At 39.2% G+C, this 14,517-nt stretch overlaps 1 long non-coding RNA gene across 1 annotated transcript; it reads right to left on the bottom strand.

Moving 5' to 3' along the window:
- Window positions 1-540: 540 nt before the first annotated feature.
- Window positions 541-9,558, bottom strand: LOC115297198. The gene is made up of 3 exons (XR_003911335.1): window positions 9,427-9,558; window positions 2,180-2,287; window positions 541-1,061 (listed from the first exon to the last, which is right to left on the bottom strand). It is a non-coding gene; the product is annotated as an uncharacterized LOC115297198 (long non-coding RNA).
- Window positions 9,559-14,517: the final 4,959 nt, after the last annotated feature.

The following is a 14,517-nucleotide window of genomic DNA, read 5'->3' as shown; positions in this document are numbered from 1 at the left end:
AACAATGGTCATGGATTACTAGCCTCATCCATAAAATGGGTCCCACTGTGGAGCATTTCATATTAATTTATTATACCTCCACTATGTGTATTATTACTTCGCACTTATTAAACACCCAAATTTCTTAGGTACTGTACTAAGTCAGGTGACAGAACTTGAGCCAGGCACCCTGGCAGAGGAACAAGGCAGAGGAAGGACAGCCCTGCTTTTCTGTGGTCCACCTGTTCTGATTCCCATGACCCTACCATACTGTTGATTCCTAAAGGATTTCAGTCCCATACACAATTGGCTCGTGATTCACATGCCCTGTTCATTATAGGTATTAATAAAGAAACTTAACCTTAACTTTTAAGAGGAAAACGCTAATAACAGCAATATTTCTGCCCTTCATTCTGTGAGAAACCTTTAAGATTGGCAATGCAACCACAAGGGGTTTCTAGATATATTTATTTCCCTTAGCTTGTGCACTCTAACATAGCACAGAATTTTTCTTTAGTCACATCTCCACGAGTCTAATTCCATACAGAGCTTGATACGGAGTCATGCTTTCAAATATTTTATTTTTAATACCCGTAGTCACATCTCATTTATCTCTTATAATTATTCTGCTTTCCATTTTATTTGTGGTGTATTTTTATGCCCATGTTGAATGGGTCCAGCTTCCGGTTATGCTCCCATCATTTGGCTTGGACCCAGGGAACACAAGTCATTTTTCATATAATCTCGAGGAAAAGATAATCAAATAAATCTCTTTAAAAAATTAATAGACATTTCAAAGCCAATTAGAAGTGATTTGCAGATTGGTTTTGATCATCTATGCTTCTGCCTTCAGTTAACATAAATAATCAAAAGTTGGCTGTGGCATAGTGTAATTCTTGAATAGAGCAGTGGTCATCTGGTTATAAATACTTCCAAGACCAGCCATCTGTCCTAAAGGAATCGAGACACCAGAGTCTCAGATTCTTTACTTCATTTCTGCCCATCTTGGAAATTAGTGTTAATCCTGAGTTTATTTGGTTGGAGGAATAAACACATTTAAATAAGGCTGATGTTGATAAGACCTGTTTAAATTATAAAAACAATATTACATTAGTTGTTGACACTGTTGATATTAAATGTGGTGCAAGTGATTAAAAATTTGGTAAACAAAGAGCTGTAGACTTAGTAAATTTTGATTAAAAAACTGATGTAGATAATAATTTGGGAGATATTGAAATTACTCCTGTTTACATATAAAAAATGTTATGTAGATAACACCTGTCACTCCTAAAATGTATTAGGATTTCAACATTAAAATCAGAATGAATACTCCTACCATTCCTCCCACTCCCATTTGCTTTTTTATTGTTAGTGTAGATAGCACATATGCTCCTAAGGAACTCCTTAATTTCCCCAAAGTAATTTGTGATTTTTCTCATCTTTTGGGTTTAATACTATGGAGTCAACCTTTACTTTTTTATCTTAAGAAACTGATGAATTCCCAGTTATTGAGTGTGTAGGAATAGATTCACACTGGGTGACTTTTCCACCCAAATTGGTACCTCATTACAATGAATTTTCAAAGAGCGGTTGTGGGTTCTAATATGCAGTTCTGATGTTTAATTTTTCCAGTATCTGTGTCAGTAAGGGTACAGATAGATTAAGCTATTCTGTCAAAGAGACCCAGTGACTTTGATAAAAATAGAAAGAGTTATTTTTTTCTCTTCTTCTTAATAGAAGTCTAGGGCTGATAAGGGAGGCTCTTCCTCCTAACCTCATGGGACTCGGGCTGCCAGGATGGCTCTGCCATCTTTAGATGCGACTTCCATGGTTCCTCTCATGGATTCATGATGGCAGAGGCATGCATGCCCAGTATAAAGATCAAGGTTTGGAAATACTAGCCATCACTTGAACTCACATTCTGTCGGTGAGGACTTAGTTACTGGCCACACCTATTGGCACTGGAAGCTGGGAAATGGGATCTCAGTTGGGTAGCCACGTGCCAGCTAAAATTTGCCAAAGAGGGAGAACAAGTTTTAAAGGCGTGCCACTCCATCTTATATCTAATATTTTCTCTCTTCATAACATAAAATTCAGTGTCATATTGTCAGTACATGGTAGTTAAAGTGAAGCACTTTCCCTAATTTTCCCTCATCTCCACATCTCTAAAAGAAATAAAAATGTAAGAAGACATGCTCACCTTTGTGTGAAAATGGACGATTAACCTGATACAGTAGATCAGTAGATCTGCATAATCAGCAGAAATGGATAGAATTGCTCTTTGCCCTGCAGGAGTCTTTGATAATCTCTGTGTATTTACATATCCAAAAAAAAATAAATAAAACGTCAGTCAGAAGGACTGTTGGCCACTTGTGAAAGGATAGTAAAGCGATGTTCATGGAGATAAATTCTAAAAGAGTATATCCACGCACTTTATAGGGGGGTAGTTGTTTCAAGTCACAAAAGGAAGGCTATTGGTCTGATGCCTTTGTTCATTTGCATCCTAACTTTCTTTTTGGGGTAGTACAGACTCATCAAGCATCTTCCTGATTCCTCTCTATACACAGAGAAAATGCATCAGTCGTGCAGTCTATAAATATATCTTTTTTGTTTTTAAAGATTATTTATTTATTTTGAGAGAGAGAGAAAGAACGTGCATGCACGAGCAGGAAGGGGCGGGGGTGGGGGGAGAATCCCAAGCAGGCTCCACTCTCAGTGCAGAGCCTGATATGGGGCTCAGTCCTAGTAACCATGTGATCATGACCTGAGCCAAAACCAAGTTGGATGCTTAACCAACTCAGCCACCCAAGTGCCCCATTCTATAAGTATTTCTGATTTGTAGGACAGTGATTTCTCATGATTAAAAAAAAAAGTGGTTAGAAATCATACTGATATATTTCTTCTTTCTCTCAGAAGTTAGTCTCCGGTTATCATTTTGACTAATACTGAAGTGGTTTAACTACAGGAATGGAATGCTGATCCTGCCAATAGGTGTTCTTCCACCCATGTGACAAAATATTTATTGTTGTAAATTAATAAATCATCATAGTGCCCACTTCAGTCTTAAGGGAATTTTACTAAGAGTGAGCCCGTTTCTAAGGGCTTGACCACCCACATGCTGACAAGACAGCCAGGTTTATCTGGCTCTCCCTTGTTTGGTGCCACCCTTCCCAGGAAGGGAACGACTGATTCTGATTTTTGTTAACTTGTGTCTTCATCATGAGCGCGAAAACTTTAGCTAGTGGACAGAGACCACCTCTTTTTGGTTTTATTATATAATTTTAGCAAGTAAGAGTGGCTTTAAGAAGAATCAAAGTTTTTGCCTAAATGCCACCAAAATGAATATCAGCTGTGTCAAAACTAAAACCAGTTTCTGAATGGTTAGAACTCCATAACTCCATATTATGTAGTCAGTGTGTACATTTTTCAGAAGACTCACAATGTTGGACTTACTGGAATGCAGTTCTGCATAAAAATTGTGTTCTACAGGAAACAACTTAGATAATTTTGTGGTCAATTTATTTATTAAATAAACATTGATTTAAGTCTTGTTCACTGCTCTAAAAATAATCCGTTGCCCTACTAAGTTTTTCCTAATCTGCTTTCATTTTTTTAATGTTTATTTATTCTTGAGAGAGACAGAGAGAGAGAGAGAGAGAGAGAGAGCGCACGCACTAGCCGGGTGGGAGCAAAGAGAGACAGAGACACAGATTCCGAAGATACCTCCAGGCTCTGAGCCGTCAGCACAGAGCCCAACGTGGGGCTGGAACTCATCAACCATGAGATCATGACCTGAGCTGAAGTCAGACACTTAACTGACTGAGCCACCCAGATGCACCAGCAGTTTTTATTCTTGAGAATCCTAAGGAGAAGAGAAATCCCTTAGCCTGTTTTAGAACATTTTGTAATATATGACCACTAAAAAGTTTTTTCCCCCCAATTTTCCACATATGGATTGTTCTATCATCTGGAAATGAACATTTAGCCACTAAGCAGCTTTCTTTTAATATACTTTTAATATAACCTTCTATACTTGGAAATGGTTTGAAGTTACCCTCCCTATACCCCCTGATTTTTAAATTTTGGCTGGCAACTCTTATTTCTGACACTTTCTCATGTTTTTTACTTAATAATTCTATAAATTAAGATTTATTAATAGTGATTAGTAACTGGAGAAATCTAACCCCTTGCTTTCTAAGTAATGCAGTTGGGGAAAACAGGCAAAAGTCTGTCTTGTCTCCTAATAATTGAAGAGATGTCTCAAAACAGCTTCTTGACAAATGGACAGTATGATATAGGCAAAAAATGTTCAAGGATTCCAGATATGCAATAGAACACAATAGCCTAAAAAACATAAACTTTGGAGCCACATCACCTAGGTGTGAATTGTGGGCCTGTCACTCACAAGCTGTGTGTCTGGATAGTTGCTTAGCTTTCCTGTGCTTCAGTTTCCCTGACCTTTAGATAGAGATAGTAATAGTACCCACCCTGTAGCATTGTGAGATTCCAATTAAATTAGTTTCAATTAAATTAGTTTGTGTGTGTGTATATATATATACACACATGCTGGATTAAGCTGAAGATTTGAAGGACAGACAGGATTTGGATAATCTTAGAGGCAGGGGGATACCTGTTCAAACAAGGCAGGGAGCCTGCCTGATGTATAGAGGACACTGGACTGGTTTGTTTGGGACAGAGTTGTCTGAAACATGAGGATTTGAATGCTGGGCAGAAAGGCAGACTTATGCCCAACTCTGAGACTTTTAGTGTATTGTCAGGAGTTTGGACTTAACCTTTGTAGCGGGTAGGGTATGAGCATGTTTTAATCTGATATGAAGAAGTGTGCTGGATTGACTGGTGGACCCAGATGGTTAGTGGTGGCCAGTGACATTATAGCTATCACACAGACTTGACTGGGATGGTTCCAGTAAAAACAGTGAGGAAGAGATGTCTCTGCAAGAGGCATTGTCATGGAAAATCGAAAGGCTTTGCTTGTCTTTTTCTCTTGAGCACCTTTCTCCTGCCTAGAATGTGTTCTCCCTTCACTTGGTATTTTTAACTATGGAGGGAAAATCAGAATAAGAAGCAATCTGTGGATGGAGTATCACATTTTTTGGACATGCTTAGACTGCGAGTTGGAAATGTCTGACAGGCAGTTGGAAATGAAGGACTGAATGGAGAGAAGCCAAGCCTGGAGGTAGAAATATGGCAGTCATCTCCTTAGAACTGATATTTGAAGCCATGGGAAGAGTCAAGATCTTTGAGAGAGAAAATGGGAAAAGCTAGGCCTCCTTGAGGAATATCTGGTTTAAGGTTATGTGACAAAGCAGCCAAAGAATTGGGAGAAATCAGCATCCTGTTAACAATTTACATTAAAGAAGGGTTTAAAAAACAGAGTGCATAAACAGCAGCACAACACACAGAATGAGACCTAAAGTTGTTACTGAATCTGGCAATAAGGAGGCCATTCATAATCTAGGTAAGTGAAGCTTCAACAGAGTATAAGACACCAGATTTGGGGACTTGTCTGAGAATTATGTATGTGAAAGGAAGGAGAAATATAGGAGGCTCTAGTAAGTCCAGGTTAAGATTTTTTTCCAAAAATGGTAGATGTGTATATTTTCAGAGAGAGAGAGAAGCCAGTGGAAAAGGAAAGCTTAAAGATTTGGGGCAAGATGGTAAACTGGCAAGGAGCTACAGAGTAGAGCCCATGGGCTTCACCTCAGAAAGGAGGAGGCCCACACTCTTGAGCAGTGGCCTGGGATGTTTCACCTCAGATAGGGCTGGACACCCGGCAGGTATCTGGAAACAGTATATAAAAGGAAGAAGTCCAGTTGTAAAAACAGATATTCAGAAATAAGAGGTGAGAACAAATGAGTTAATGCTGCCTGATGTGTTAGATTCTTTGTTAAGGAAGGAAACAATCATCAGACAAGATGTTCATGAGGATGCTAACTAACAGTGATGGGTAACATCTACTATGTGTTGAGTACCATTCTCAGTGTTTTACATGTATTATCTCATTTATTTCTCAAACCTGTAGAGTAACCAATATGGAGTATTCATGAACATTTGGGACATTTATGGTGGTAATGGTGCCTAGGAAGCAAACTGTTAGATAATATTTTTTTAAATCTTTAATAGCAGTGATATTTTTAAAAATGGCTTCTTTTTTGGTTATTCTGAAAGTAATGTATGCTTATTGATGAAAAATTAGAAAATAAAGTATACATTTAAAATTATTTTTTAAAATATTTATTTGGGGTGTTTGGCTTAGTCAGTTGAACATCTGGCTCTTGATTTTAGCTCGAGTCATGATCTCATGGTTCATGGGATCGAGCCCCACTTTGGGCTCTGACAGCAGAGCCTGCTGGGGATTTTCTCTCCCCCTCCTGCCTCTCCCCCACTCATGTGCGCCCATGTTCTCTTTCTCTCAAAAAAATGTTCATATATTTATTTTGAGAGAGAGACAGGGAGAGTGTGAGCAGGGGAGGGACAGAGGGAGAGGGAGAGAGAGAGAATCCTAAGCAGCCTCCATGCTCAGCGGAGAGCATGATTCTACAATGATGAGATCGTGCCCTGAGCCAAAATCAAGAGTTGCACACTTAACTGACTGAGCCACCCTGGCTCCTGAATAAAGTATACATTTAAACAAAATTATTCTAAACCCAGAGATAAACCTATGTTGACAATTTTGTATATTTTTATGAATCTTTTTTCTAAGTTTATTTTTTCTTTTTAAAAAATTGTATGAATGGGTGTGTGTTAACAAGTATATATAGTTTTGTGGGATTTTCATTTAAAATATTTTGAGACTTATTTCATGTCATCAAATATACTATCAAAATCTCACCATTGTTCTTTTGTTGAACCATTGGGTCATTTCTGTATTTTCTTGTAAATAATGTTACAGTGAGCAGCATTCTTTGTTTACAGCTCCTATTACCTTAGGCTGTATATTAGTCGGGATGGCTTGGTGTGTAAGTGATGGGAGCCCGCCTTGAACTAGCTTAGGTGGAAACAGAATGTTTTGGCTGGGGTATAACTGCTAAGCTATCAGGGCTGCAGCTGGGCCCAGGCATAGCTGAGGCCAGGAGAGCTCAGACTCTTCAAAACACTCCCCCCTCATTCCTAGTTCCCTCTGGGTGTTTGCTTTCTGAAGTAGTCCTTCACCCCCGCCCCCCTACCTTAGGAAACGGGACCACATTGGCAGCAGGGTAGGACCACAGCTTGCTTTTCCCAAAAACTATTTTATCATAAAATTCTTTAAATAAAAAGATTTACTCTACAAGCATGTTACTATATTTCCTTTATCACATACCTATCAGTCTTGTTATATATAGTGAATCTTTTAAAAATACATTTCAGAGTCAATTACAGACATCATTACACTTCCTTCTATGTACGTTAGCATCATACCATTAACTTAGAGTTCAGTATTTGTTTACATGTTTTTCTTTCTGATGTAAAATTTGCATGCAAGGAAATGCACAGATTTTAAGTTAAATTTGCAAACTTTTGAAAAGTCCATACACCTACATAACTCAAACCCTTAAGATGCCCACTTTTTATGATTTTAAGATTAAAGAAATCTCAGGAATTGCTCTGATTTGCATACTTTAGGTCTGGCGCCTGTTCCTGAGCTCACATAGTTACAGGGAAGGAAGTGGCATTTCCCACCTGCAAGAGGATGCCGGACAGATAGAACTATAGAACGGAGAGAGCTTTCTGGAAGTTGAATTGCACTAACTGAATTTAGACAGCAGGCCTTTATGCTATGTAAAAATATGTATATTGGTTTTCATTTCCTTTGGAAAGCCACATCTGATGTTTCAGAGTAATGATTTCTTGATTCTGTGTACCTCTGCTTCATCATTTTTTCCTTGATTGATATAGCATGTATTTTATGTCTTAAAAAGTTAAAAGTAAACTCTTGAAGGCAAAGACCAGTTATTTTTCAAATCTCACTTTATCCCTTTTACAATGGCATGTGACGGTAGTTAGTCAGATTCTTTTCCAACCAGCCAGATCCTTTACACATCAGTGAAGATGCTTTTAACTGCATGTGATAGGAAACTGATGCAAAGAGGATTAAGTAATAAGGAAGTATACTTCCTTGTGTAAAAGTACGGTGATTGGCCAGCTTCAAATTAAATGTCATTAATTTGTGGCTTCACAGCATTGTCAGAGACCTAAGGTTTTCTGTCTTTAGGCTGTCATTGCTCTGGGCCGTCACTGCTGTGTCAGCTTTGTCCTCAGACTGCATCCTTTCATGGTGGTAAGATGGCTATTACAAGTCCAGGCATTGCTTCCAGATGCTCTAGTATTCTTTTTTTCTGTCCCTTAAAAGAGATAAGAAACCTTTTCTAGAAGCCCCCTATCAGACCTCCATATGTCATTGGCTAGAACTAGTTGAAATCATCAACCCCACATTGGTCACTGGTGAAGACATCGGAACCACAGTGATATATGAACAAGATTTACCCCTGGATAGAGCATCCTTCTCCTTTTTATGTGAGAGGGACATGGGCACTGATACAATCAGGACTCTGCTAGAAAGAAAGAAGGAACATTGAATAGACAACAAATAAAGCACTTTTCGATGGCCTTATTTCCTAATGAAAATGCCTCATCTTGTCCTCTGAAGTTGCGGGGGGGCACATGGAAGAAATTCTGTACTTAACTCTTGTTGCTATCTGAATGCTTTCTTAGGGACATTTGAAACTGTATTGGCCCTAGTCTTTTAGGTTTTAAGTGCCTAATATTTTTTCTACTACTTCCTAGGATTTATCAGTGTTTGTTTCTTGGTATATTTTTTAAATATGCATCTTAATAGTTTCTTCTTAATTTCACCTAGGATTAGTTCCTGTAAACCTAATGTCTAAGCCTGGGTTTCTGGAAGACAGAGCCTGAGGCAGGGATTAAAGTGTTGATGCTTCCATTGAGAGGTATAGATCCAGGTCTGCAAGGGGAAGGGCAAAAGGAGGAGAAGCAAGGAAAGACGCAAAGAAATGGATGTGATGTGTTGTTGAGCAGTTCTTGCTTCACCGCAGGTCACTCAGCGGGCATGTTCCCTTGCCTACAGGACTGTGCTGAAAGGGCAGCAGGGAGGAACCGTACGTGGAGTAGTCCTCGGAAAGGATAAGGAAAGGGGAATTTACCTACCTGGTTTCCTCCTGTCTTCTTTCCTTGTTGTTGGAGGTTTAGCCCCTGGGGAGCTGACTCCTCTGCATTCCTAAGCTGTCTCCTCACTGCCCTTTGTGGCCACTCAGGATGAAAGATCCCATGCTCTGCAGTGGGGTCGTTCATCCAAGTCCAAAAGTGACTTGGATGAGGCACCAGCTGAGAGGGGAGGTGGCAGGAAGGAGAGGGCGGTGGTTGCATCTATCTGGGAAGGTACGCAGGTTTGTGTTCCAGTATTCCCAAGAAAACTGAAGTTGAACTTACTTGCTATAGCATTACAGTAATCTCCCTTGATCCATGGTTTCACTTTCCGTGCTTTCCGTTACCTGTGGTGAACAGCAGTCTGGAAGCAGATAATCCTTCTGACACATCGCCATCAGAAAGAAGGCCAGTAGTAGCCTGAGGTTACATCATAATGCCTGTGTTTTTCCCCTCACCCGTCTCATCACATTGGGCATTTTGTCATCTCACTGCATCACAAGAAGAGGGTGTGAGTTCAGTATTTAGAGAGAGAGCACATTCACATAACTTCTATAATAGTATATTGTTATAATTGTTCTATTTTATTATTCTTGTTAACCTCTTATTATGCCTAATTTAGAAAATAAGCTTTATCATAGGGATGCATGTATAGAAAAAACAGTAGATACAGGGTTTGGTGGTGTCTGTGGTTTGTGGCATCCACCGGAGTCTTGGAATGTATCCCCCACAGATAAATGGGGGACTACTGTGCTTTGGTTTTTAGTAACTTGGAAACATAAGAGTCAGAAAGTGAGTCAGAAAATGAGTCAGAAACTGCTTTTGCTACCCAGGGCTATGAAGTTTAGGATAATCACCTTATGAAATGTCTTGCTTTTCTCTGGGAATCTCTTGAAGAGGTGCTGGCAACGTTACAGAGCTCACAAATCATATTGGTTGTTGTGGATCTAGGTCAACATCGGCTTCTCCACAGTCATCCTAAAATATGACTGAGTCTGAATGGAGTGCGGCTCTGGGTACCCTGAGTGTCTAGTCTTCCCAAGTTTATCAAGATTGATGGGCTCTTTGCTGCTCCAGACACTTGGAAATCCTCTAAGTATTGGCTTTGAATTCTGAAAGTTCTTACAAGGCCACCTTCTTTTCAGAGAGCAATTTTTGCTTTTTATTCAGCGTGCAGGGAGAAAATTGTATTGAATTGGTGACAGAAGAGGCACAATCTGATAGAATAAAGGGAGGAATGTCCTTTCTGACTTAGTTTGGTTTTTGCATTCTTCGTTTATTTCTTCCATTTTCTTGGGTGAAGATCTCTTTGTTTTTTTCCGTTAGCGTACTTTACTCAGACGACTGTGTCTGTCTGCTTAATAGGTATTACAAAGTGATGGTAGCTGTTTTTGTGTGGGCGATTAAAAGATGAGCTTGTCAGAGATGAATGTTAATTGGGCGCATCTGATAAGCCTGAGGAGACTTCCTGCTTCTGTGTCGTCGTAGGAACTGAGGCAGAGCAGTTGGGACATCCTCAGCATGTCTCTAGCTGAGTGTTCTTGACCCGTTCTGAGTTGCCCACGGTGAGTGGCACTGGTGTGACGCTGGGAGGCCATGCAGCCCTGGGAGCTGCATTGAAAGTGGGAGAATCCCTTGCCAGCCTTTGGTTTGTGCTATCCAGAGTTTTGAAAGTGTTCTGAAAGGATTTGTGTTTTTTCACCAGGCTTTATGTCTAGACTTAACCTTAGGGATATAAAATCGCATTAGGCATATAGCAGTTTCTACCTGTATCTGGCTATTTGACTCTGTTTTAAACAAAAAATGGAATGACTGTTACTTACTTGATTTAAGGAAATCTTGAAAATAAAAAGCCCCTGGCCCCATTTTCTGGTCCAGTGAAGATGTTTGCCTTTTTCTTCTGTTCATCTTGGACACTTGTTACCAACCATGAAGTGTGAGGCTACTTGTAGGGCTGATTTAAGGTGAGATATTTTCTCCTTTTTGAGGCTTTACTTATGAGCTAGAATCATAAAAATTCAAGAATTGTGCCAAATGTTCTTTTGTTGATGACTGTGATTTAGTCTGTTATGTAACTGTAATGTATAATTTACACATCCTGAAGATCATCAGTCTCTGTACAAAGTGACTATATTTAACCCTCACTTCTTTGGAAAAAGAGAACATTACCAATTATCTTTGAAACTATATTTGTGAGACAATGCACATTGACCCACCCTCTGTCTTCATTTTTAATTTTTGGTGCACTAAGTACTACTTTATGATTTATTCTATGTTTTTCATGTATAAAGGCTCAAAGGAGAGCTTAGTAGCTGATGTCTTGAGGTCCCCATTGCTCATATTGTCTACACCAAGAACAACGGACATAATATCCCTGTCAGCTCTGTTAATATGCAGGTCCAGAGGGAACAAAGGGTAAGGGCAGTGAAGAGAGGAGATACTGAAATATTAAATGGTGAACAGGTCTATACTTAGTAGTATGAAAATCACACTTTTTCTATTTTGTGATGCATCTAGTCCTTGTGTCATTTGAAAGGTTTTTGAGAAAGAAAATAGTTAATGTTGATTTTCTTGTATCTTAACCTCTGTAAGTTAAGTCCAGTTTTAAGCTCAGATTCCATAACAGTGTCTTTTAAACAGATTCGCTTATGGCATTTTGCCTCACTGCCCTGCCGCAGGCTCTGTTTCTATGAAGTTGTCATGATGTAAGAGGAGATGTTGACTGTTCACATAGGACTGTGTTCCCTTAAGAAAGAAAGCCTTGAATAAGAAAATGATGTTCTCATTAAATCAGCTCTTTAAGAGTAGGTGGGAGGAATTGCTATCGATCTAATGGATTTAATAGTTCATATACAAAGTCTGTGGAATAGAAGTAATATTCTGCAGCTGAGTAACTGTAGATTAATCCATCTTCAGACAGAATTCTGGAAGCATCTGTAAAACTAGAAAATTACTTTTTCTTTCCTTTTTTCAGGCACAACTGGACTAAATGTATTTCCCAAATACTTTAGAATTAAATTATATCCACATAAGTAGATCTACTAAAAATTATACGAAAAATTGAAATAAAGTCATAAAATATAAATGTTAGGTTCTTCTTGGCTACATTTACTCTGCTGCCAGTTTGTTTGGAAGGGCTGCAGTGTTGAAGGGTAACCAGAGGTCACTTGTAGAAAGTCTTTCTTTGTTAGGTGGTTCTCTAATAGCTAGTAGTGGTCTATTTTAGTTCACTTGGATGAAGTAGTCCTTTTAAGGTGGGTGGTGAAATCAGACATTTAAGCTCCTCTTCATGCTCTCCCATTGACCCTTTTTAAACCCTTTTCTTTTATTCCACTCACTGAAAGCACATCACGGAGCCCTCCTTCTTTGTCAGGAAAGGCCAGCCATTCCCTTTCCCCTTTCCTCCCTAACCTTTAATAAGTGGTTGGTTCTGTGAGGCTATGGGGGCTCCTAGCACATGTGAGACTTTTGATAGGTGACATTCTGTGGGTGGAAATGCGGTGTCCCCGATCATGTCCATGCCCCATGCTCATGTAAACTCTGTATTCCATTCCTGCCTGACACCTACAGGGTAGTCCACTTGGGTAGCGTATGCCATTCGAAGGTTCTTAAGGAAAGAAAAAGTAGAATAATCGTAATAACAACTACAACTCTGTGTATCAGAAATGGAAAAAATGCAGAAAGCATTGGGACTTTTGATAAATTGACAACTCAAAGACGAATAGACCTGCATTAGGAGCCACAGCAGTCCTGCGTGTCTCTATAAAGCATTGAAGTTTACAAAGCTCTCTCTGACTGGGTTTTATGTGGCCTTCCGTGATGGCAGGAGCAGGGTGTGAACTGGCAGGATCTCATGGTTTCTTTAGCCTTACAGTCTCTGGATTCACACCTGAGATTTAATTTCTTTTTAATTTTGAGAGAAAGCAATAGCAGGAGAGAGCGTGAGCAGGTTAGAGGGGCAGAGAGAGTGAGAGAGAGAGAGAGAGAGCGAGCGAGAGAGAGAGAGAGAGAGAATCTTAGGCAGTTCCATACTTAGTTAGCACGGAGCCCAATGCAGGGGGGCTTGATCCCACGACCCTGGGATCATGACCTGAGCCAAAAAGAGTCAGATGCTCAACCGACTGAGCCACCCTGGCACCCGTCACCTATGATTTTAATTGGTATGATTGCCACGTGTTATTAAACTGCTTGAATAGTCGGAGAGTCTGTTATTGGTGCAGCTGTTCTTCTTTGTGTTTGGTCTTTTCCCTCTTCTGCTTCTCTCATCACTGTCACTTTCCAGTTTGGAAACTAGAACATATGTAGCCATCTTTATTTACTTTTGTTCTATGCTAGCATTTGCCTTCTTCTAAATGAGGTTGTCCTTTATGAGACAGCTGGCAATTTGTTTCTACAGTCAGGGCTCATATACTGCATTTCAGAACCTGGGATACGTTACTAAGTCTTCAAAAATAAAAATGTCATCTGAATGAGCACTGCTCTGGTGCTGGTGTGCTACAGACACCCCTCCCCTGCCTCCTCCCTGCAAAACAAAAGGCCTCACCTGAATGTGTTTCTTCAGTGGCATCGGTACTTCTGCTTATTTACCCCACCTCTCCTGATAGTTTTACAATCAACAGTAGTCTGTGAGAATGGCCATAAACAGACGTGTATGTGTGTATGTCTTCATATGAATCTCTTTCTCCCAAGCAGAACCATTTCTTTGGTTCATTTTCATGAGCAGTACTCTTAATTTGATTTTATTATCAGCCCACGGAGCACTTTTTTCTCTTTCCTTTACATCAGGGTAGTTGAAAGCATCATGGGACTTTTAAAGCACAATGGGAGCACTTCTTAAAACATACTTTTATTAAGTCAATCTTACAAGAAAAGTTCTATAAGCCGGATAAACCCCAGAGTTCCCTGGGCTTTACTGACGTTCATACTTAGGCATTGAGTTAAGGGTAGGGCACCATGAATTCCTCAGAATTTATACTTGGAGTGTGTGGACTAACCCAGGCAAAAACCACTGCTTTTTGACTGGATCCTTGGTACATCTTCGTCACTTCTGGTGTTTTTATATTATACGTATTTTAGAACCTTGTATTTTTTATATTACATCTATCACAAACTTAAGCATTAGGCTACATGGAAATATTTAAGTCTCAACCAATATAGTATAGCATAGTATATCACTATAGTAGTTAGTTAAACATACTTATTTAAAGAAAAAGTTATAATGGTATGGATTCATTTTTTTTATTTAAAAATTTTATTTATTTTTATTTTTTTTACTTTATAAAGTTTCATATTTTTTTAACATATGCAGTTATTTTCCATCATTTACAATACAGTAGTTGCAATGACACTCAAAACAGAAAAGCAAAGTAAAAAATC

This window comes from Suricata suricatta, chromosome 7 (assembly GCF_006229205.1).
Source record: "Suricata suricatta isolate VVHF042 chromosome 7, meerkat_22Aug2017_6uvM2_HiC, whole genome shotgun sequence".
Taxonomy (NCBI): Eukaryota; Metazoa; Chordata; class Mammalia; order Carnivora; family Herpestidae; genus Suricata; species Suricata suricatta.
Note: the sequence above shows the minus strand (reverse complement) of the source record. Positions and strands in the feature narration are given on the sequence as shown.